General features: G+C 38.4%; 1 protein-coding gene across 1 annotated transcript in view; it reads left to right on the top strand.

Annotated features, from left to right (window-relative positions):
• Nucleotides 1-26,536, top strand: part of Marchf3 (membrane associated ring-CH-type finger 3) — a 140,199-nt gene that overhangs the window by 49,058 nt on the left and 64,605 nt on the right. The window lies entirely within an intron of this gene.

Raw genomic sequence — 26,536 nt, 5'->3', positions numbered from 1 at the left:
CCTACTGTATAAAAGAGACACTGATTCCATTTTCCATAAGTTACTTTTATATGATTGCTTATTCACACCCTGACTTGATTAGGAAAGTACTAGGTTGTTGGCAAGGAAAATAAAAATTATCAAAAGATGAGCAGAAAGTTATAAAACAAAAGTAAGTGCTTAAAGTGGACTTTTTTAATTCATGTAAGTTCATTTTCTTATTTTCTGAAGCACTAAGGTTTCTGAAGACACATGCAAGCAGGAGAAGCTGATTGACTACAGAATATAGTACTAAAAACAAAGCCATCCCAGTGGGATTCTCCACCACAACCCTGTCTCTGCTCTTTGCCTTAAACCCAAAACATGTTTCCTGAGCACAGAACTCTGTGTTCAGTCACGTACAACCTGCTTCTTTTGGGTGGAGAACAGTCTGGCCAAGTCTGATAACCTACTCCTGTCTCTCAAATGCGACTAGATATCAGGGTGGGCAGGGAAAGTACTGCCACTTGTGCACTTGGGCCTTCCTCCCTCCTAAAAGCCTCTAGGAACTTCCTTCAGAGTTGGGAGTAGCAGCAGATCTGGGATCAGTAGATGAAAACCAGGTCAGGGCAGTACTTGCTAGCAGGTATGTGGGCAGAGTGCCAGACGTGCATGCTCTCCTGGTTGCCCAGGGAAGCCCAGAGTTCTGGTGGCCCAGAACTCTAGAAGGGAGGAGGCATGGCCTCCAGTAGAACTGGAGATGCTAAGGAGTATCTGCTTAAAGAGCAAGGAACATTTCAGCCCCTCACCTCAGAACAGGGGGATAGGAAAAAGCCAGGCTGAGGTGACTAGCTGCCCTGAGTAGGGGCAGGCAGGGTAGAGGTGGAGGATCTAAGAAGGCCTCCTCAGATAGAAAGGAAATAGAAAGGGGCTTAGCTTTACAAAGGACCTAAATGCCCTGGCAGAGGGCCAGGTGACTACAAAGAAACCAGGCAGTCCTAAGCAGAGGCAGTAGAGCTGGAGAGAGCTCTATTGAGTGGGACCTGGATTGAAAACAGTCACGCTCAAGGCTGGCAAATGCAGAGCAAAGGTGACTGGGTCATGGGAGATCTCTGCCTTCAAAGTCCACTACTGTCCATGTGCTCCACTCTACTATGTAGACCCATAGATGTGAACCATAGAACACATGGCACCAGGGATGCATTTTGAACAAGGAGAAAAAGAGTTAAGAATATATGCTTCAGCCCCATGAATACAGGAGAAATAGCTTCCTACTTGGTTGTTCTCCTGGAGGGGAGTAGGAGGGGGGAAAAATGACAGCAGAATCTGATCTAAGGAACTGTTTTAGAGTGTCTCCCTAGGGAACCACAAGAGAAGGACAAAAAGACTGCAAGCGGCTGCAGAGGGAGTGAGAGAAATCAAAAGAGGCACCACGACAGGCCTGTTGGACTTGTGATGTGGGTCAGGGGAGATAATGAGGTACATTTTCCAGGTAGAGAAGTTGATGTATTTAAAGGACTTTAAATTTGCTTGAGTTTAAGTTTTGAATCCTCACAACTCAAGCCAGAACATGCTGGGGTTTTGCACTCCAAAATAGACCTGGTGTACCTACTACATAAAAGCCTACCCCACCACCACCACCACCACCACCAGTCAGCTGCCACCCATGGGATTCTGCTGTTGCTTGGTCTGGAGGATCAGCTTCCGCATCTTGCATTCAGCATTCCTCCAGATGGCAATGAGGAGCTTCCTGGGGCATCTGGCTTACACAGCATGTAGAGCAGCATAGACTGTTTTACCAAAATATTATGTGAGTTAAAAATAATTTGAATTTATATATGGAAAGCATGAAATTGCAGTCATAAAGTTTCAACACCAGAATTGTATTCTACTTTAAGACAGATTTAAGAATGAATGGTAGGCAGATGACTTCAGCTTTTCATTAAGACATTTAAGTCACAGGCAAAGTTAATTTATTAGAATAAAGTAATACTCAAACACCATTGGATTTATAAAAACTCAAAAAAAAACTTCGCTTATCAAAAGAACTCCATTTTCTTATTGTTTACACAATCATCGTGTTCATAATTGTAATGTGATGATCTGAAATCTTGGCCAAGTTTCCTGAGTTGGGTTTGAAGATGAGCTCATCAGAAGAACGGTGCTTCAAGGTCCTACCTTTGATCATCGTACTGATTTTCATTTCAAAACCTGCAGCTGAAGTTCTTAATCATTTCCCTGGTAACAGAGAGTCTCACACAAAATGCAAGGGCAAGAGTATCAGGCAAAGGTGATTTGTTTTTCCATCTGCCTCTGATTATCCAGAGAACCATGCCAAAATATGGAGGAAGAGAGCAGGAGCTCTTTGGCAAGCACAGAACTGAGAAGTCATGCAGACTGGAGAGACTTCTTTCTCCTGTGCTGTGTTCTTCAGGATTTTCCCCTTTTAATCAAATGATATAACTTTGACAGGAGAAAGTAGCAACCAGGTTCCTGTGCCATCATTCCTATCCATCAGCCCCTCATAGGGAAGGAACGGTTTCCCTCCACCTGCTTCTCTTTCTGGGCTCCATGCTGTGACAAATAGCTTTTGCTTAGAATTACAGATACCGAGTATCCATCATTCTAAGTCATCCTTCTGTCCCCAAATTAGAATTAATGCTTTGAAATGATGTTCTTTTGTGCCATCACATAGGTAGTTTGTTTAGTGATAAACTATAAGAGATATATTATCTGTGTTCTCACACAGATAATTCACTGCCTTGTAATCCCTCAAAGCAGTAATCTATACAAACTTTTTTCTGCAGTTGTGGAGGACAAGGGAAATTCATTATGCTGCATGTTAGGCAAAGGGATGTGAGAATTAAGAAGCATAACCCTGGGCTCTTTGCCCATATCCTGTAATTGTTCATTACTACATCTCTAGGCAAGAAGCTGATATGACATGATCAAGAGCATGTAACCTCAGGACTTTGAGTACAGCCCCCAGTGACAGACGATACATGTAGCCAAAGCCTCAGAGAAGGGGCTGCACAGACAGTTGCCTCAATCTCCATAAGCCCTGGATGCTTCATGATATGTTTGCTAGGATAGTGTGACCAAGCTTGCACACATGTGGACAGAGGTTGGACACGTCTTCCAGGGCAGCCCAAAGGATCTACACAGGTCGGGTTTTGAAAGCACCTCAGGTTTTTCAGAAGGGCATTTGGGTGTCATGGGAAGATTGGTTTTGTTGTGAACTATGCTTGTTGCACTAGTAGAAAACGGTGTTGATTACATTTGTATTCTCTCAAACTCTAGTGCTTCTCTGGGGAGAGACCTGCCCCAGGGAAACATGGCAGCTTGAAAGTAGGCCCTGTAACCAAGTGTATGACAAAAATAACCAGAGAGCTAGGGAAGAGATCCCAAAACTTCAATTCTAAGCAAAAGCAGAAATGTGAGGCCGAACAAAGGGATGGATCATCTGTATTCGATTCGGATAAAGAGAAAATACTTTAAACCTGATGATTCGCCATGTCATGCAGAGAAAGAGGTGCATAATATTGGGTGCGAATGGGAGAAATGCCACATGTCAATTACAAAGAAAAATAATGTTTTCTGTTGCTTGAGGATACTTGGGATTAATACCAAAACTCTCAACTGTGACCCTGGTGTTGTGACTCATACTTGAATCCCAGTCCTTGGGAGGCTGGGACTTGAGGACTGCAGAGAGTGTGAGATAGCCTGGACTATAGATTGAGGCCCTGATTGTTCTTGTTTTATTTTTTAAAACAAGGTTTTGGTTGTTATCGCTAGGTTTTGTTGTTTGATTTATTTTTTTAACACCCTATCTTAACATCTAGAGCCTAGGCATCAAATTGCATTGTGGCATTCTCAGCCATGGATATAAATCATTTGGGTCATAGTCACCCATCACCCTCTCTTGTCCTCCTCCCATTCCCACTGATCCTTTTCCTCTTTCCAACCAATCCCCCTCTACCCTCTACCTCCACGCCTTAACCAGGGTTTCTTACATGATCACGGTGAACAGTTGTTTAAAGGAGTGAGGGCAGATTTCCGTTTGAACAAGAGGCTGATAAATTCACACATGCAATAAGAAAGCCTATGTTTCTTTCTGCTGAGCTTGTCACAGCAGCCACACAGCTCAGTACAGCGGGGAGGGGGGGAGCACTCCCATGTGGGAGGAATATGCAGATGGAGGAATCTGGCCCTCAGTTAATGAATGGCATCAACACCTTTCTTTCATCCTGTATGGCACACCCAAGGCCTAGGTGAGACAAACAGGGCAGGAAGAGAAAGATCCTATCTTTACCTGACCTCATCCCATCTCCTGCCCTACAACTACACACCTTAGAGCACAGAACTTGCTTCAATTTCATCATAGTAACTCAGTCAGAAGTGCAGTAGCGATTATGAATGCAGAAATATTGTGCCTCTATCTCTTGCCATTCCTCACTAATAAGCTTCCTTAGAGGAAGCTGACTTGGTACTCACTTCTTACTAGGGTTTTATGGGGGGAGGTGATTATATTAACAACAAAAAAATCTTTTTAGTATTTTCTTTTTAAGTATTCAAGCTCTCAGTTCCAAAGGGAGTGCAAACCTATCTGTTGTATTCTAACTGGAATGAGAAATGTTGGACTCCACGAAAGCAGCAAGGGTAATGGTGTAACCAGTGTGGATAATGAAAGCTTCCGGTCTAGGAAAGGGGAAAAATCCAAAAGACCTGTTCAAAATTGCAGAGCCAGGGAGTCTGGCAGGTCTCCCTCACAGCTCACAGTGATAGACAAATTGTTAGCTACCACATGTATAATTTATTAGTAATTGCTCTAATTTGCCTCCTAAGTTTCTGAGTTGCCAGTTCACTGAGATCAACTATTTTCTACCCATAAAATAGGAATCATATGGTAATTTAATGAAGTAGCTAGCCAGGGAGAGTGATTACCATGCAAAGGGGTTATTGCCTTTGTAATTTAGAAAAGTGGGGGAGGAATGACAATGTCAGCTTCTGAGAAGCCCAGTGACTAATATCACTCTCTGGGATTAAAATGCTACATGTGTTTTCCCCCGGTGGACATATGGCCACTGAGATAACTGGCTTCCCTTTGCGTTGGGTTACAGCCTATTTGAAGAAAAAAAAAAAAAAAAAAAAAACCTTCCACCTTGGAGCATTATAAGGGTTGCCATGTGATGGATGGGAAGCCCTCCCATGGGTGATATAGTAGGCAGAGGAACAGAGTCTGCAAATAGAAAGAACATAGTCGAGAGTCAGTCTGAGGGAGGTGTAGAAAGGGTTGGTGGAGAACTGTGTTTTCCTCTTAAAACAAACAATTCACTTCTCTTCAAACATAGTTCATTGACTTCAAGTACAGCTAAATCCATAATTGTTTTCTCGTGCTGTATTCTCTCTGCTTTTTTTTTTCTTTTTAGTTTCATAAAGACAATTTCTTTCAATAATATCATGAGGTGTTTTTTTTTTCTTAGTTTTTGTTTTTACTATTTTTACTCCTCTGTACCCTTCCCTTTCTGTCATACATATAGACAAACCCTTTGATAACCCTATGGTTTTATGTTTCTATATATAAAAAATCCTAGGATCCACAAATGAGAGAAAATATCTGATATCTGTCTTCCCAAAGTCTGACCTATTTTACGTAATCCAGTGTTCTCTGGTTGTATCCATTTTCCAACAAACGACATCATCTCATAGTTCTTTCTGGCTAACCAAACACATTGTGTTTATATATCCCGTTTTCTTGTGTATCTGAGTTGGACACCCAGACTGACTCCCTAACTTGGCTGTTGCGATGGTGATGCAATGAACACTCATGTACAGGTAACTCTGTGGTGTACACACAGAAGTACCAAGCTGGGTCACATGGTAGCTCTGTTTTCAATTTTTAGGAACTTCCAAGTAGATTTTCATAGTGGCTGAACTAATTTACATTCCAGTAGCAGGTGATAAGACTTCCCATTTCCCCACATTCTGCCCAGCATTTGCTGTTATTTGTTTTCTTTATGAAAGACATTCTGCTCAGGAGGAGATAGAATCTCAGTATAGTTTTAATTTGCATTTTTTGTAATGGCTAGAAAATTGTTTATTAGCCTTTTGTACCTTGTATTTTGTTCATTCCATTTGTTGGTTGGGTTGTATGGATCTTTGGTGTTTAGATTTTTTTTAAAGTTTTTTTTTTTAATTCTAGGTATTAATACTCTGTCAAATATATGGGCAAGACTTTCTCCCATTTTTCGAGCTGCCTCTTCACTTGATTGTTCCCCTTGGTATGCAACCTTGTAATGTCCTGAAATCCACTTGTCAGTTCTTAGTATTATTTCCTGAATTGTTGGGAGTCCTTTTCAGAAAGTCTTTGCCAATACCTGAGTCTTCAAGTGTTTTTCCTTAACAGTTTCAGAGTTGCTGGTCTTGCATTAAGACCTTTGCTCCATTTTGAATTGATTTTTATACAAAGCAAGAGATTTTAACCTAGTTTCATCCTTCTACATGAGAATATCCAGTTTTCCCAGCGTAATTTGTTGGAAAGGCTTTATTTTCCCACGTATGTTTTTGGCTTCTCTGTAAGAACTCAAGTAGCTCTAGTTTTAAAGGTTTAATTCTGTGTCCTCTATACCATTCCACTCTATACCATTCCACTTCTCTGCTTATCTGTTCCTGTACCAGTGCCACATTGTTTTGATATTAAAATCAGGAATTACACTACCCTCAACCGTCATTCTCTTTCTCAGGCTTTCTCTCTGTTCTTGAAATTCCTCCATTCACCAACGAAACAAATTTTCTGCTTGTTTTTCTTCACTCAAGTAAGCTGAGGGCCTAGTCTGCATCATGTGACATAAGCAAGCTGGGAAAGTCCTGCTGCTTCCTGATCGCCTATTTGTAAGAGGCGGAAGCATGGCTTAACATTTGGCTTTCAGAGTTAAACTGTAATCCTAAAAAAAGACAGAGACCAGAAAATAAAGTTCTTATCCAACTTCTAATAGAAAGTAAAGGTGGCAGAATAAATGTAAATTGCTCTGGACATGTTTGGAAAGTCACTCTTGTACCCACTTCAGCTGGCAGCCACCCTGGGACTGATAAAATCCCTTTGCAGATCATCATAATATCATTTTGGCTCAGTCAAAGTCACAACCACATCCCTCCAGAATCCCATTTGGCCTCAGGTCAAATACATTATCTGAAAAAGAGAAGCTGTTCCTGAATAGCATTGTTTTGTTGTTTGTTTGTTTTAACTTCTTATTGATTCCTTGTGGATCTCACATCATGCATCCTAATCCCATTCAACTCCTCCTCATCATCCCCTTGACTCTGCCTTCTCCTGAATTGCATTCTTAACCACAGCTGATCTCCACATAGCTTAAGCAAGATTAAACAAAAACAAAAAAGTAAAGTATCACTTGCATAATTCATACTAATATTCTTGAAATCAAGATACTTTCATACATGGCCAAATACCTTTTGAAAAAGAACCATTGTCTATACATTGAAATGAGGTTTGGAAGTTGAAGCAAATTGGGAAGCTATGCTTAACAGCCTTTTGACCACCAGCCCCATGCTTTTTGATCAAGGTTTGGGAAGCACAAGGGCCGGAGGATCACTGTATTTAAAGTAGTGCTGTTCCACATGTGACCACCAGCAGCAGAAGCCTCTAGAAGCCCATTGTCAATACAAGTTCATGGCCCTATCCCAGCTTTCCAAGGCAGACTCTCTGGAGGATTCTGGTCTACAAACTCTTGAGATGGTTGCGATCCTCCCTGCAGTCTGAGATCCTGACCTCTGCATCCCTGGAACAAACTGTCAACCAGCAATTGATGGTTAGGACTTGTGCTTAGATGTTTTTCCTTCTGCCAGTGACAAAAGTGTAACCATCCATGCGCTCATCCCTTGGGAGAAAGCTAGGTTGACTTTTGTTTTCTTTTCTCCTCATTTCTCAATCCATGGATCAGAACTGTGGGCTGTCACACGTTGAATCTGCCTTAGTATAACAGCATGTATTTTTAGATCTGGAACTATAATGAGCATCTCCTAGCCATGTTTGATACCTTACTAGTATGAAGAACTGATCTAAACATTGATATATTTATTATATGATTACAGAATTAGCTGTGGGCCTCTGTGAACACTTCAGCCATCTGCAAGGAAGAAAAAGTAAAAACAGAAAGGAGAGCAAAAAAAGCCTCCTGTCATTCAATGTGTATATTAAAATCTGCACCCAGGGCACCCAGGGCAGCAGGGATACCCACCTTTTAATCCCAGCACTCTGGAGGCAGAGACAGGCGTATCTCTGTAAGCTTGAGGCTAGCCTCATCAACAGAGAATCCATGTCTCAAAAAATTAAAAAAGAAGAAAAAAAAACTGCACAAAAGTTCATACTGTTTTTTTCCCTAAACTCTTGTCAAAATCCACTCACTCATTTTACAAAATTTATTTTGCCTGAGAAGTGCATGAGAATTTTTTTCAATTTTAGATGCACAGAATGTAAATATAAAAACTAGAAGTATAAAACTCTTGAAGAATCTGGATGCAAATGTTTGTTATCTTGAGTTGGGCAATGATTTCTTAGATAAATCCCCTGAAGTAGAAGCTATGAAAAAGATAACAAAATCTAAAACTTTGTGCTTCAATGGACACCATCAAGACAAAAGTAAGAACAGAGCGTATAGGGAAGAAGAAACTATTTGTATCTCTGGAAAGAGTCTAGTATCCAGAATACATCACACACACACACACACACATACACACACACACACACACACACACACACACACACACACACACACACTGCCCAGCACTAGAGAAGCAGAGGCAGGAAGATCTCTGAGTCGGGAGGCAGCCTGGTCTACAGAGTAAGTTCCAGGACAGCTAAAGCTACACAGAGAAACCCTGTCTCAAAATTACAAAAATAAATTCATTTTAAAAAATGGTTTAACAAACAAACAAACAAAAACAAGAGCTCCTATGTAGCCTTAGCTGGCCTGGAATTCACTACATAGACAACACTGGCCTTGAACTTATAGCAATCTTCCTGTATCTGTCTCCCAAATGATGGGATTATAAAACATACAACACCACCCCTGACATACAATGGCAAAGTATTTGGGAGTAGGAGCGGGAGTATGGGAAGTTCACACTGATTTCAGTGTAAGTGTATGCTAATGAGAGCCTGCCTCAAAATACCCCCAAACATGGAAGAAGTACAAAGCCATTAAGCTAAGGAAAAGAAGCCACACAGAAAAAGCTACTTATTTTATGGCTTCATGCACATGTAATGTTCAGACTAGGCAAAACCATCGAAGCAAAGTTAATTAGTGGTTGCCAGGGGCTGGGGAATAGGGAATAAGTGACTGCTAGTAATGCATAGTTTTCTCTGGAGTGATGATAGTATCTTGGAATCTGTTGATGATGATTTCACAACATTGTGAAATGTTAAAAACACTTGAACAGTAAACTTTAAGGAAGTGAAGTTTATGGTTTGTAAATTATATCTGAATTCTTTAAAGTCATGGTATTTCTCACTCTACCTCTCATGGCAAAGGACTGACAAAATGTTAAATATTCTTGAAGCCATATGGCGGGCTGGTGGTTTGTTATGCTATTTTCTCTACTTTTGTTTTATGAAAATATGTCTCTCTAATGAGGTCCTACCGAGTTGGATGTTAAAATTTCCAAGGATAGAACTTGGGCATCTATTGTCTCACTTGCTAACAACTGTTTCCAATGGCAGTGGTGTTGGTGTTGGTAGTGGTGTGGCAGAAAACAAGTTCTTGCCAGTTAGGTCAGTCAGGCCTGGAATTCCTATGCAGCCCCACTGACCTCCTGCTCTTCCTGTCTTCTGCTCCAGTGCTGAGGTTCCTGGCATGCACCACCTCATCCAGCTTCCAGTTTATTCTTTTGAAATCAATCAATTGCTAGTTTGAAAACCAATCCACAGGGACTAGTGTTGTGTGTATACTTCTGTAAACATGATTCCCTTAGCAGGTTTGAAGAGAAGAAAGCAACTCTACTAAGAGAACAAGTAGATAAAAATAGGGAAAACAGAAAGTCCTGACAGCTCAACAAGAGAAATAGCAGAAAGAAGTAAGATGCAAATACAAGAACTTTAAAAGACCATTGTGTTGGGGCCACTTTACTTAAAAGCAAACAGACCTGTGCATTACTGTTCACAGAGTGGAGTGATTTTTCTATCCATAACGATGACCTTGAAACATTCTAAAAGGGTTAAATTATGTTCAGGAAATGTTACTTAAAGCAAATGGAGGCAAACCATTGTTTGCTGTATTTTTAAAACCTCAAATATCTAGGAAATCTGATTAGCCAGATAATTTGACTTATAAATCTCTAATAGCTTTTTCTTTAAGGCTTCTGATTTTTCTGCTTGACTTTTAAAATGTTTTAAAGATTTATTTTATTGTATGTGTTTTACTCATATCATCTATCTGTGCCTGGCACTGGAGGTCAGAAAAGAACATTGGGTTCCCTGGAACTGCAATAAAGGACAGTTGTGAGACATCATGTGTTACTGAGAATTAAACCCAGGTCCTTGACAAGAACAAGTGCTCTTAGCTGCTGAGCCATCTCCACAAAAATCTACCTTGCAACTGAGGACAAACCATGGGAAATAAACGGTCTCACTAAAATAAGAACTGGATGCACTAAACATTTCGAGAAGGCGAACAGAAGAAAGGGGTTTTATTGTTGGTTTTTAAGGCACTTTCTTCTAAAACACAATGTTTCTTCAAATCAACAGTACTGGGATAAAATTAAATGTAATGAAATATTTTAAACATATTGGTGGAAGGCTTTTGATAAATGTACACACTTACATAGCCATCATCCCAGTGAATATATAGGATGTTCCTGCCTTCCTAGGCTTCCTGCACCCCTTTACAGTCAGGTCCCAATACTATTGTTCCCCAGGAAACCGATGGCATGATTTCATCACCATGACTACATGTGTGATAGCATGAGTGCATAAATGTGAAATGTTTAGACTAAGCAGAGCCATCCATTAGTTTTGTCACATAAGTTATACAGGAAAGGACTTACGCTATGTGTTTTCTTGTTTCTGGATTCGCTGTTTCTGAATGTTTTTGAGTTGTACCCATGCCCCTACGTGTTATTAGTGGTCATTCTATTTTACTATTGAAAAGCAGTCACCATATAAATATACCAAAATGACTTATTCCTTCACCTGATGAATACACAATGTTCATGTTCAATAGATGTTTAGCTTCTTAAGAAACTACCAAACTCAACTTTTAAACTCCACTAGAATGCAAGAAAGTGTCAGTGACCTTGACTTATCCCTTCTCTGGTTTTTTCTCTTACTCATTTGCTGTTTTGCCTACTGATATAGAAGCATCACCTTGCAGTTCTGTAAACTCCCCCAGTAGGGTTATAAACCTTCCTAGGCTTCGTCCCATCATTAATATTAAATGACATGCTGCTAGTATCTCAGGAAAAGTTTTAAACACATTTTTTTTTCCTGAACAATGATGGTTAAATGGTTTCTAAAACTGCATTTATTTATGTCATTCTCTAGCAGGTAGCCAATGGAGGGATGTAAGTCCTGGGCCATTTCCCATCTTGGCAATTTTTGTTGCTTACCTTTTTCATTTTGATACTGCCTTTCTGTGAAAGCCGGCTCCTCAGGGTTTTCTGTTTTGTTTTGTTTTTAACAGAGTCTCACTATATAGCCCTGGCTAGCCTGTAAATCACTATATAAACCAGTATGGCTTCACAGAGATCCACCTGTCTCCATCTCTGAGAGTGGTATGAAAGCCTTGTGCCACCACTCCTGGGAGCATTCCGTTCATGAAAGAGAGGTGATAGATTCCTTGAGCTGGAAAAGGTGGTCAGATCAGCGTGAGAATCTCAGCTTCTTTCCATTGACCAATTATGAGCCTTGCTCACCTCATCTATAATCTGAAGAGTAGGGGTGATAATTACCCATATCTCATACGATTATTACGATGACAATGATCTCATTGATGTAAAACCTTTGGCAGTGTTTCTAATCATAATTATTGCTCAGCCAATGGAAACAAAAACAGGTGTCTTCCAATATGATTAAAACAAGGTCATCATAAGAAACATGGGGGATGTTTTCTAGAATATAAATCATGTATCCTTTTGCTCTGACCTGCACCATTTCCCCTCTCCTGGTTTCAGATGCCCCCATTCTATTAGCTTCTAATGAGCACCACCTTCTTCCAGGCCATCCCCTCCTTGTTCTGCACTTAAGATAGAGGTAAGAACCTTCTCATTTCCTACTCGGACCTTGAATCCAGGCTGGCTCACCATGAGGCTGTCTGTGTCAGCTGTTTCAACTACTCTCACACTGAAGCATCCTCTTTCTCAGAAGCTGTTTCTGACTTCTCACATGCTCATGTTAAGTAGATGCTAAGCATCTTTAAAAAACTGCCAAAATCTCTTACCAAGTAGTCTGAACATTTTATACTCCATTGGGAGACCTATAAAATGTATGGTTTGAGGAATTGTGATGTATCTGCCATATAGACCCCAGACTAGTGATGCTATGGGACCTCTTCTTTCTCTTAAGAAACAACCAGAGTATGACAATGGGCCAGAGGAAATTCTTGACTCACATCTTAAAATTCCAGAGTAAATTAAAAAATTATCCCATAAGTAAATATGAGATGTAATCTTAGTTTATCTTTTAAAGAAAAATTACATTATTGGGGGAGTCTCTTCCCTTTGCTGAAAAAATATATTATCAAAATTCAAGTGTTTCTTCTATTCCTGTAATTTACAAAAATTGCAATAATTCCAACAGGTTTTCCTGTGAAGTAGACACTCACAGGACCATTCATGCTTTGTTCACTAGTTATAAGATAAGAAAAGAGTAGAAAAATACTATTGAGTACTTGCCAAGTACCATGCACTGAGCTATACATTGCCTAGTTAATGCTTATAACATGTTAGAAATAATGATGATGCATTATTACTTAAATCTTATATATAAAGAAACTAACATAGCATCAACTTTCCTATAGTTACATTGACAGAAAACAGAAAAATTCCTTTATTATTAAGAAATAATAAAGTGAACTCTACCAAGTTATAGCGTTGTGGGTGCATATTAGTTTTATTATAGTTGCTCTTAGTAAAAGCATATAGTTTATGTGTATGCATGTAAGCACACATAATTTTGTTATTATATAATCTAGACTAGAAGGAAGGTGCAAACAAAATTAAAGAACATGGGAGTGAGATGATTTGCCCATAGGGACACAGCCAGCTAATTGATATATATATATATGTGTGTGTGTGTGTGTGTGTGTGTGTGTGTGTGTGTGTGTGTGTGTGTATCATGTGCCTCCTATGAACACAAACTCCCTGAATATTGGCAGCATGTTCAAAACTTCCTTCTCTTATTTCCCACATTGCAAAACCACGTGTTAATGCCATAGTTCCATGTTTGTTTCTTCACATGGTACTGCTTCCCACATTTTGTAGGTCAAGGAGACATATTATACATGCACTATTTGCAGATACCTGTTGGTTGACATTGTGATTGGATGTCCTGGTTACTTCAGCATTCGATCACAACCATGTCCGTGAAGTTGTGTTGTGGTTTCACTAAGGTTGCAAAATAACCAGTAATATTCTTCTTTGTTTTTATATTTAGCAGTGACTATTAATGATGTGATTATAGGATGTAAGCAAACCCCTCCCAGAGAGTGTGTAAATGACTCAGTGATTGCCTGGGGACAGGTTACCCAATGCTACTGCACTATGGAATGAAATTATCTAGCCTAGACACTTTATTATGACTATAAATTTGGCTTCCCACTCTTACTCACATCAAGCCAAACCATATATGTTTGACGAGGCACAATTCCTTTCAGATATTGAGAAAGCTAATATAGACAACATCATAATAGAAATATAATTTTAATTTTAATCATTTTGTTTATTCCCAAATGTTAGCTAACAAACAAATTCAGTACTGTAGTCACATAAGTGAATAGAGAACATAGAACCAAAAGAATAACAAATCATATCATTTCTCATAAATATTTCTATATTAGGAAGTATAGCTGTTGACACTTTTTCTGACCTTACCTTGAACTCTTCTTGCTCAGCTTAATGTTTGGTCACTTCCGAAGGACAGATGCCTGCCTCTCTGTTTTGGCATCTCTGTGTTTGATACACTGAATTCTGCCCACCAGTTCTCTAAAATTTTACTTTGATGACCTCTGTCCAAGCCCTACATGTATATCAGTGTTGCTTATTTTTGACAAAGAGCATAATTGAAACCTTTCTGATAAAATCTCATTAGTGAACAAGAAAGAATTTAGTGTGAAGGAATGATTTTGGCTTGCTTAATTCTGCTTGTTATTTCTCTCTTTTCTTTACCAAGCACATATGATATTCAGACATTTACAATAAATGTTACAAGAGATGTCATTGAATAAATATATGAAGTCATAGCTGGAATCATCTCCAATACATGATAGTATCTATACCACCCACACTGATAGCTACATAATAATAATTTAAATCATGGAAACATTAAGGTTCCTTGGCCATTTTGAACATGTGCTTGTGAGTACTTGGTTTCTAATCAGGGTATTTATTGGCTGGTCATTTTTCTAAATTACATATATGTGTATATAAAAATTAGAGTTTGCTAAGGGTTAAGGAGATAGGCTAAAAAAGTCAGTGAACACAGTGGGATTTAATTTTGAATATTAAAACTATGATATTGCTACATAATTATCTTTTTAATTGTGAAAAATAACAAAATAATATTGCTGTAAATGGCTTGGGGCCCTGGAAATGTATTATTTTTGGAAGAATTTAACAGTCATCAAAACAGTTACAAGTGTTTTTAATGGCTGGAGACAGACTAAAGAGGGCTTAGGTTTATTTTTTAAAACATTTTCATTGGGAAAATGTTAATAAGAATTAATATAAAATTAAAAGGGGAAGTTTTAGAGTTTGCATAAAATATGCAAGAATAAAATATATTCACTGCCTCCATAGAGTATTAAATATCATTTCAACTTGCAAATATTGATACAACTGTCATATTATTTTTATATTGAGACAATTTTGAATTTTCTTTTCTTGAAGTATTGTCCCAGGAGGCACTGTGATTATTAAACTAATCTTTATTCATGATTTGTACAGCTTGAACTCAAATCTCTAGAACAAAATTAACAAATCACATGTCAGTGGAGTAAATGGGGCAAACTAAACATTTGATGAGCAGGTCTAGGTGAATTGTTCCACTTACATCAACTTCTGATTTATTGAAATATGCTGCTTAAAATATTACAAGTTTGGGATACCCTGAAAATTGTAGAAACACACGCTTTTGCCAGATTCACTCTAACATGGGCTAAAGCTGGACTGACCAAGCCACTAGTTTCCTCAGCTCATACTGTCCAAAACAACAAGCAAAGAATATTAGATAACTGGACTTCACAGAACACCAGAATCCAGCAGCAATTTGTGTCCATTTGTTCTCACTCTTTCCTCAGAGGAACCCTTACAAGCATCACCAGGTGCCCTCTGTGCAGCTCTAATTACGAAGTAACCTAGGAGACAAGGAGCATCCATAGTGTAGATTATGATGCTGGCAGGGGTACCAAGTATGATGAGCTGCCTGTTAGTTGCTGAGTTGCTGAGTAGTTTTCCATAGAGACTTAGTAATCATGGCTTAAAAATACACAGAAGAGCTAGAGATGGCTCAGGGGTTAAAAGCACTGACTGTTCTTCAAAGGGATGAGGGTCGATTCTTGACACCCACATAACAGCTCATAGGCATCTGTAACTCCAGTTCCAAGACATCTGACATCCTCTTCTAGCCTCCATGGACACAAAGCACACATGTGATGCACAGACATACATTCAGCCAAAACACTTACATACACTAGTTTAATAAATAAATAAGTAAAGGAATACATAGAAACTATTAGCTGTGATCATTTAAAGCATGACCTTTAAAGCCAACCTCTATTCTAGAAACCTTTCCCTTTACAAAAGCATCCAAAGAGAGGACAGAGTTATAATGAACTCTTTTGAGTCACTCAATTGTTAATACCTTTCATCAGTATTATGGTTTTGTTGCAGCTAGTGAAGAGAGATTGAGTCTTAAACTAAATGATGATTCAATTTTTCTTAGGGTTTTAAGATTTAAATATAATGTTTAGGTTAATACATAAAACATGAAACTTGTATTATTTAGCATGCTATATGATGCTATGTGCTTTTTATTAGTAGTATACAGGGTACAAGAATGGGTTTCATTACATTTGTTTGTTTGCTTTGTTTTTTGAGATAGGGTTTTCTCTGTGTAGCCCTGGCTGTCCTGAAACTTGCTCCTAGACCAGACTGGCCTCCAATGCAGAGATCTGCCTGTTTCTGCCCCCGAGTGCTGGGGTTAAAGATGAGTGGCACCACACCCAGCTCTCATTGCATTTTCATATGTGCATTTGCTCCCTCACTTGCCCGCCCCACTACTGTTTTCATCCTCTTCTCAAATAGTTACTCTTCTACTTTCATGTCACATGTGTGTGTTTAAACATAGATTCTGCATGTGAGAGAAATCATGTAATATTGTCTTTCTTGTATATACTGCATGCTATTCAAATTCAGCTAAACATGGTCCTCGAGGTAAAGGGCATTAGCTTTTGTCCCTTTTTTTTTTTTTTTTTTTTTTTAAATTCCAGGACCCATAGAGGACCTAATGGTACATTTTCTGCTTCTCCTTCTCTTGGCTGTACTAGCTTCTCAGACTGTCTTTATTCTCGATGACTTTGCACTTGTGAAAATTAGTACCCAGGTACTTTTTACAGGTTGTTGTATTAGTCAGGCTGACATCATTGGGACAAATACATGAAAGAAACAACTTAAATAGAATTATTTATTTTGATTTAAGGTTCCATAGGTTATTGTATATGACAGTTCTGTTGTGTCTCCGCCATACTGAGATACAACATCACAATAGAAGGTTATAGCAAAGTTTCTCACTTCATAGTGACCAGACTTCGAGAAAAGTGAAATGACATTACAGCTCCAGCATAAGATATGCCCTTGAAAGCCCTCCTTCCTAGAGGCCCCAACCCAGTGAACTGCTTCCTCCAGCTTTAACCCAACTCCTGAAGTTTCCACTGGCTGAGAAACAAACCTTTAATATACGAGGTTATACAAGATATTTTAAATATATTCAAATTGCATACAACACACACAATTTGAAATGTATCTGATATCACAATAGTATATAGACTGTGGTTGTAAACTTAAAAAGGAAGACCATGGAAGGATTTTTATCCCTTCATATCAAAGGGACATAATATCAAATGACTTGTTGATGTTGACCTTATCACCTGGCTGAGGTAGTATTTGTCAGCTTCCTTCCTGGTACATTTAGTCTTTTTCCTCTTCCTCCACTACTTACTAAAAAGAAGGCACTGTGTTCAGCCCACATTTCAGAAATAGAGATGCATGTGCTACCTCTCCAGAAATAATTGCAGTTTCTTCTCTACAGAAATTTTTCCCTTGCCTGACTTTAATTTATTCCATCAATCAATCCTGTCTTCAAATCAGTGTGTACTAACATTTTTTTTTAAATTGAGACAGGGTTTCTCTGTGTAGCCCTGGCCATATCCTGGAACTCACTTTGTAGACCTACAAGGCAAGTTCCAGGACAGGCTCCAAAGCTTCACAGAAAAACCCTATCTCAAAAGACAAAACAAAAGAATATAATCTCACTTTATTTTGTCAGTGATTGTTCTGTCCTTGATCACTATGACCTCCTTCACTTGATCCGATGTCACTCTGTAATGACTCCATATTGTGAGGTTCAGTTTCTTGTTTTTTTTTTTTAAAAAAAAGGATTATTTGTCTTAATTTAACTTATATTTTACTCAAAAATATCAAACAAATTATAGTTGTCAATTTTTACTACATATGACAAATAACAATCAATTTCTATTCAAGTGGGCATTTTAGGACATGTCATATTGAACTAGATTATTATTCAATTCCATTGGTCTTTCTGCTACAAACTGCCTAGTTCTGATGGTCTTTTTTTGGATTTGAAGATGATTGTTTTAAATGATTAAAAAAAAGCTTAGCTCAGGAGTAACTAGGAAGTTCAGATTATATTATAAAGAATTGGGTAATGAAAACAATTCAGAATATGAAAGCAATGAGGCTTTAAAAATAAAAATTGAACTCAAAACAACTCACAATTCAAGACAATAAATCAACTGGGCTATCAAACTAAGGTCAGTAACTTTATTGCATATTAGGCAATTAATAGTTAAGGAATACAATGGAAGAAGTCTGTTTACAGAAGTTTAAAGTATTGTACCTAAATCTAGAAAACAAATATTTAACAATTTTTAAATATATAATAAGTTGTTTCTAAATGAAAAGACAGAATATTTTCAAGGTTTAATTGTTTTACCTTATTATGAGGTTTATCCACTTGAAATACAGTATTGATTTTAAATTGGTGATTCAAATATGTTCAAGAAAAATAATCAAAAGCAATTATCAGTAAACTATAGATTACATGATTAGGCATGTTCTTCTTCCCAATATTAAAACAGGGCCAGCAAGATGGCTAAGCAGGGGAAGGTGCTGGACACCTGAATTGGATCCCCAGAACACAAGCAGTAGAAGGCCAGAACCTCAGCTCCTGCAAGTTGTCTTCTAACATGCACACATACTAAAGGAATAAATGTAAAATTACCTTTCAATTAATTATGATACTATAATGATTTAGAACTCTTGTTTCACAAGAACATCTGTATAAACGAATCAGAATCTAGAAATAGACTTTAGTGTGTCTAAGAATCTACTATAGATAAAAGTAACATAAGGGAAGTTACTAATTAAATTAAATCGACACAATTGATAAACCATTTGTAGAAAATTAAATTAGCTTTTAACATCTCAAAGCACACCAAATAAACTTCAAAAGAATTGGAGAATTCATGAAATCGTAAACGTTATAGACAATTTAGGATGACTGTTTCTCTGAAGGTAAAGGAATAATGGAAGAGATGCAGAGAAAATGACAATATGTGTGATTCTGAGCCTTATGTCAGCTAGATGTTCAGCAATTTTAGAAACCAAGGGCTGTACTTGGCATGTGCCTTGGTGATAGAGCATGTGCCCAGCATGCACTGGGCTCTACGCTTGATCCCTCACACCGGCGGGGAAAAGTTGAAAAACAAATGCCATGATTTTCTGAAAGCTAAAAATGCATATGACAAGTAGCTAAAATCTGCATAGAATTCTCAAACTGCATTAACAGAATAGAAAACAAAAGACAAGAATAGACTGCTAAAGACTAGATAGTATGGCCAAGAAATACACAATAAACTTTTGAAGACCTAACTGTTATATATTACGTATAGTTACTAGTTTAAAAGTTAATGTCAGGAAACTGTAAGAATGAAACTCCATCCTTTACCTGCCAGTTTAAAGGGAAGTTATACATGAAAAATAAAAAAAAAAAACACTTGAGAGCTGGAGAGATGGGGCTCAACTTGTACTTTCAGAGGACCCAGGTTCATTTCCCAGCACCCACATGGTGGTTGGCAGCCATCTGCAACTCCAGGCCCAAGGGATCTAACACCTTCTGATCTCCACAGGCATCAACCATGCATGTGATGCACATACATTTATGCAGGCAGAACAATGACACATAAAAAATAAGTAAACAATAAAACTTTTAAAAGCAGATTTAGCAGAGATTTGGAAAGATGGGCAACTTTACACAGCTTCTAGGGGAAGTCAAAAATTTGACAGACAGTGAAATGTTAGTGGAAAGAATGTCAGTGACTATCTGGTCATAGCACTGTAAGGACATTGCTGTGTGACGATGCATGGCCATGTAAGACCTCTGTAACTCCATTTCCTCCCCCTGTAAACTGAGACTTGACTTAAAAATATGGCCAGCAAAGTGGAGAGATGCTGAGATTGGGGGAAGTGATGGATTAGAAGAACAGAAGAAAATCTTTTTAAAAGTATCTGAGATCTATTTGTGAATGTAAAAATGCCAACAACAATCCCCCAAATGTGTGTAGGAACTTAGCTTATGGTGGACAAAGCATTAAAATGTTGAGACTGAATTGTTTAATAATGATTTAGCTTTCATTATGAAAAAAGAATAGTGCAGTGGTGTTTCACCCTGTATAAATGGGTATATTTCAAATATGGTATGAATCTAAATGTGAAAAATAAAACTTTAAAAATATTAGAAGGAAATGCTGAAGAATATCTTTATGACAGCAGGGGGAGATTTTTTTTTCCTCAGTAAAAAAAAACCAGATAGTTCATAAAGGAAAAATTACATTGAGGTAAAACTCTTTTATGCAAAAACCTCTATAAATTAAGGACAAAACTTGTGCAGAAAATATATTTTTTAGCATATAAAACAGAAACTATGTTGGTTTCCATATACTGTATAGTTGGAGAATCCTTATGAATCAATATAAAAAGAGAAACAACTGGCTACAAAAGTGGGAAGCAAAGGAGGTCATCAGGAAATGCACAAGGGAGGAGATTTAAGTGATGAATGGAAGAGCTGCTGGCCTTTGCTGACACTTAGGAGAAACGCTAAGACAGAAAGGTACCCTCTGTACCCATCATAAAGGCATAAATAAAGAAGTGATGCTGTCCGCTAGGATGCACAGAATGGAGAATTTTCCCAGCTTGCTGCGATGTGGAAAGTAAGGTGGAAATGCCTGGGAAACTGGAAATATTTATATCTTCCACCATGTTCACCCCTAGAAGCACCTGTAAAAGGACAGTCACCTAAGCAGACTTGCCTTGCCATGCCAAAGCCCAATGCCTCTTAATGAAGGAGCCAGAAAATAATTAGAATGACTGTGTTTTGTGTTTCTTTGGGATGCCCAACCTCTAGAACACTTTGGGAAGCACTGCTGGTGCATGTTAATTTTTGTTGAAGTGCAGAGCAGTTAAATACAATTAAATGTGTATGTGGTTATGTATCAACATGGATAAATTTCAGAACGAGTACTGAGTCAACTGAGGTATTTTGGAATATGTACGTTACTGTAATACACAAAGCAACACTGTGTATTATCCATAGCTACTATACACACACCAGTATATTAAAATCTGGGCCAGAAAAGGCAATTTATAATGGTGGTTACTCCTGGGAAGGAAGGGAAGAATGTTAAGAAAGAAGTTATAGGCTGACAGTGAATGCTAAAAAGAGAAATTTCAGGGTGTTTCTCAGATATTGAGGACTAGAAAACTCAGCTGAAGTACAAATGACAAAAATATAAAACCTGAAAATCCTAATTTAAATATGTGGGCTCCTGGTTTGTTTGTTTGTTTTTCTGTTTACTAGACTTTTTAAATAAAAAGAACATTTTGTCTCAAAGGTAAATTGAATATAAATATATAAATAAAACACAGAAGTAAGCAATAATAATGATAGAAATGTGAATGAAATTCAACATTTACTTCCTGAGTTTAAAAGAAAGTTAATTAAGTCTCCTAGAGAGTAGAACAAAAAGATAGACTATACAATAGGATATTTAATGGGCATTGGTACCCAATCCCAGGAGTCCAGCATCTGGCTAGCAAGGGCCTCCCTCAGGAAAAGGGAACAAAGGCACAGAGCAGAGATAAGCAGTAAGAGATGCTAGGATATGTCCCTGAGCTAAGGAAGGACAAGAGCGCTCAAGATACACAGGAAAATTTAAACATAGAGAACACAGAAAATGCTAATAGTATTGAGGAGAAGGATTAAAAAGTAAGAATCAAACTGGATAGTACTGGTGTATTTTACAGGGACGTGGTAGTAAACCCCAAGTTCTTCAAAGAGATGATTTCCAACCTATATTTTATATTCAATTAGGACGTGCATCCGTATGAAGGAAGAATAAAGAATTTGGAAATCTTTGAAATAATAATTTCTTCCAAAAACTGAAAATAGTCTCAAGCAGAAGAAGCAAGGAACTTGCAAAAGAGAAGAAAAAGCATTCAAGAAATGTTAATCATGGGGCTGGGAGAGAGGCAGTTGGTAAAGTGCTCATTGTGCAATGCCAAAACTGGATCTGTAGACTTAGATGTCACATTTTAGAAAAAGAAATCTTAATCCTAATCCCAACGACTATGCTAAAAGGGCAACCTTCAGGCTAGCAGCAGGGTTAGAAAACTGTCTGGATACAGCAGGAAGTCAGGAAATGAGTCTGTAAGAACACTGATTTTTCTATAATGATTTGATTAAACATCTGCATGATCTTAGCATTAAAATGAACTATATCCTGCTTTTGTCAACAACAACAAAAATAAATAAATAAATGCAATAAGCATCACCGGGAAAGACAAAAACCCCCTTAGTAAATGTGCAGTTTGACTATGAAGCAAATGTGCATGTGTTGTGAATCTGAACAACTGATGGAACCAACTTTTTTGTTGGTGGTGGTGGTTTTGTATTTGCTTTTCAAGACAGGGTTTCTCTGAGTAGCCCTGGCTGTGTTGGAATGCACTCTGCAGACCATGCTGGCCTTGAACTCAGATTTGCCTGCTCTCTGTATCCTAGGCTGCACCTGATAGCTGTCTTTAAGGCACTATCCTTTTAATGTTCCCATTTGAGCTCCTTGTATGTACATTGTTAACCAACCTTAGTCCAGTTGTGTCAAATGTCATCCTGTATCAACAACGAGGAGATGAGTCCTATGAATGCAGTCAACAGAGAAATGAGTGGGCTCACACTGATGGGGGAAGAGTTATAATAACAAAGACGAAGCTGTCCAGTCAAGTTCATCACTCCCTCAAAAGACTATGCTAAAGTTGAAGTATCATTCAAAACCTTCCACGAATACAAATCCTATGATAGTACTATATATGTTCTACCATTTTGAACCCCGTGATTACTATAAAGGGTAATATACTATTGGCTAAAATTTTACTTAATGCCTATGAACTGTCAAGTTCATAGGATCACAAAGGAATGAGTGTACATCAGAAAAGAAAAAAAAAAGCCAGGGACTGAACTCTGCACCTTTCTAATGAAAAATTATTAGCAAGAAGGGGAAAAATTAGGAGGCAGCATCCATGAGGGAAAAGGAAAACCAATCTACTATGATATCTCAGAAGTGAAATGAAGACAAAACAATTAAGCCAACCAATGAACGGGTCAATTGAGAACCAGAGTTGACAGCTGGATCAGCAACAAGGGAATAGCCTGTGACCCTGACAAAGACGGTGAGGTAGAAATGGCAGGCATATATGGGACTGGGTGTAAAAACAGAGAAGGGTGCAGCAGGATGCTCTGTGTCATGGTGGAAAGGTTCATTATCTTGATTGTGGCAAAGTCTCACAGCACACACATGTGATCACACTATACCCTTTCAGTTTGTGAACTGATGTTTCAGTAATACCTGGGTAAAGCTGAAAAGAGAAAAGAATGGAAGGAAAGAAATGGAAAAACTTTCCAAGGTGATTTTCTGCAGGGGAAACTGATTAATGATATGATTAGCTACAGAAGACACAACACAAAAGCAGGCTTTTGTTTTTAGTTGGAGACATGACCATATACTTGTATACTATTGGGAATGGTCCAGCAATAAGGACAAAGTGATGCTATTGAATAGAGAGATGGTTGCTGTAGTAAGATTTTTTTCTCTCTCTTGGGGGCCTCACCACCCAACTCCCAGATGAATCACACACAGAGGCTTATCCTTAGTTATGAATCTCCAGCCTCAACTTGACTTGTGTCTAGCCAGCTTTTCTTATCTTAAATTATCCTGTCCACCTTTTACCTCTGGGCTTTTTCTGTTCTCTTCTGTAAATCTTACTCTTACTCCATGGATTGATATGTAGGTGGGTGACTGGCCCCTGATGTCCTCCTCTCTTTGTTCTCTTGCCCCTTTTCTACTCAGTCCCCCTTCTATTTATACTCTCTGCCTACCAGCCAGCTCTGCCTATCCTCGCTCCTGCCTCACTATTGGCCATTCAGCTCTTTATTAGGACCACCAGGTATTTTAGACAGTAATTTAGCTTCCCGGAGTTAAACAAATGCAGCATAAACAAAAGTCACACACCTGAAAATACTATTCTCCCACAGGTTGCTAGTGATATTGTAGAATAGAAAAGCATATAGAGTCATAGGATTTAGTGCAGAAATGAGAGCATGTGAGAGACAACATCCACAGTATAGACATTACCATACTGCTAAGTGAATCATAGGAGTCTGCAGAAGTTCTAGATCTCTCCAGTTTTCTCCATGAAATATGAGGCAAGGTCAGCCAAGAGTGAGAAGATATTTGAGACTGGGTCAGGAGAGGTCAATATGAAATTGCCAAAGCAAGTATAAATGAATGGAGTGAGAAATGCTTCCCGACATTGGGATTCTCTTGATTATGAATCTAAAGAATGATGATTCATACAGATATCTTTTTCTAGCATGTTCCTCAAAAGAAAGAAAGAAGGCATAGGTTCAGCAAAGAGCTTGATCATTGTTTTTCTAGGAGACTAGACAAAGTAGCTATGTGCATGGAAGAGGTTAAGTGGTGATGGGGCACTATTTACACTGGGTTTTGAGGGAGATACTAATCAAAGGCCATCAGGTGAAAAGAAAGGAGGATTAATGCATCACAGATCCTGGGGAGACAAAGATTGTTGGTGTTGAGATAGCAGAAGAAGTGAGTTAGAAAGGCAGCAGGCACCCAGAGCAGGATGCTTCCTGTGGTGTCCTGTTATATGCAGGCATAGATTTTTAAGTATATGGATTTCATCTGACCACTTACAGACTCCTTTATGACAGGAGAATCATGGAAGTAACACATATTTATTACTAATGCTACTTCTTATTTCTTGGAATTGTCTGTTTCCCCCTTAGATCACAGGAAGCTTTGCAGAGTCCATTCCCTTCCTTCTCAGACCACCTAACCCAAACCTAACTGTTCTCTCTAATCTTCTTTACCTCCCTGGTCCCAATTCCCTGTGGATGGCTGCCCATGGGTGATGCTGGGAACCTTGTGATTCCCTCAACATCAACAAGGGCAGTGAGAGAAAGCCAACCTGCTGCATGTGTCTTGCCAGTTCCTAATAGGTCTTGTAGGCAGCTCTCCTCTTCACTGGCCCCTGGGTCTTAGATAAAGGGCTGCTAGAAGAGAGCAAGGTAGGGTCTTTTGTTGTTATTGGTTTTCTTTAACAGCTTGGGCTCTAAACCTCTGATCCAGGAATGCAAAGATAAAAGAGTTTGGACTTTCCCTGATGTAGCTCTACCATCAGAACGTTCTTGCAATATGGAATGCCATCTGCCACTCTGTCCTGGAAGGCATTCTATGCTTCTTGTTCTATCAGAGCCACTGTAAATGTGGCTTATAAAAACATTAACTATCATGATAGCCTTGTGTTTTTCTTGGTTTAAATGATTTGTGTGTTGTGATCGTTAATGGCAAATCAGTTTCACAAGATAATTAAATCCTCTAGGAAGGATGAATTTGAGATTTCACATTATTTATTAGCTGTAAGTGTCTTGTTTCAGTTAACATATGTTCATGTAGGCGTTGGCATTTAGACTCGAAGGCATTTATCATTGTGTTTACCTCCTAAGTAATGTATTTTGAAGTACTTCCTCCAGTGAGACTTCCTTTTAATAGGGTTAAACTTCTATTCAGAAGAATTTTTATGCTTGTATCAGAATCTTTGTTGATTAACATGGCAGATTTTATTTCAGATAAAAAGAATTCTCCTCACTACATGCCCCACAGTTTACCTTCCCGCACCAATTTAGCTATAAGCTGACAATGACATCCTCAAAAATGCTGAGGACTGAGGACCAATGATGCCTGTCCGGGAAAGCCATTCTTATGACTCCTTCCTCAGATTGCCCCTGACAATGTAGATTTTTTTAAAAAATTAAACATTTTTATTTATTTATTTTTTTATGTACAAGTGTTCTGTCTGCACGGATGCCTGCAATACAGAAGAGGGCATCAGAACCCATTATAGATGGTCATGAGCCACCATGTGGTTGCTGGGAATTGAATCCAGGACCTCTGGCAGAACAGCTAGTGCTTTTAACTACTGAGTCAATGATCCAGCCCCTAGATTTTTTTTTGGTAAACTTTATTATTAAAAAACATTATAAATAAATAAAAACATCACACACCTAAATTAACCAACCCAAGATCTATACAACTCACTGAACATCTATATAATTGAGCATTCACAATGCTAGCTATGGATATTTAAGTCCTCCTTTGGATACCACATCAGCACAAAACTATGGTGTCACACCCAAGGGTACATTTTTCTGGGACCCTGACCTCCTTGCACACCAGAATCTGTCTATAGCCATCGCTAAGTTCTGCACTGTTGGCCTGCACTTCTGGCCTTTACCACAGACATGATAAAATTCATGGCACTTAAGAAATAACCCTTCACCTAGGAACTAGCCCAGAGATCATGACACAGAACTTCATGTAACAAGGAAACTCTAGGGCATCCACTTGACAATGCTGTCAGTTTTGTTTTCTTTATTCATTCTTTAGTTCTGTGTATTGTTGCCACTGTTTTTCCTTAGTGTGTG

The sequence above is a fragment of the Phodopus roborovskii genome, unplaced genomic scaffold (assembly GCF_943737965.1).
Source record: "Phodopus roborovskii unplaced genomic scaffold, PHOROB, whole genome shotgun sequence".
Taxonomy (NCBI): domain Eukaryota; kingdom Metazoa; phylum Chordata; class Mammalia; order Rodentia; family Cricetidae; genus Phodopus; species Phodopus roborovskii.
The sequence above is the reverse complement of the archived record's forward strand: the minus strand, read 5'-3'. Positions and strand labels throughout refer to the sequence as shown.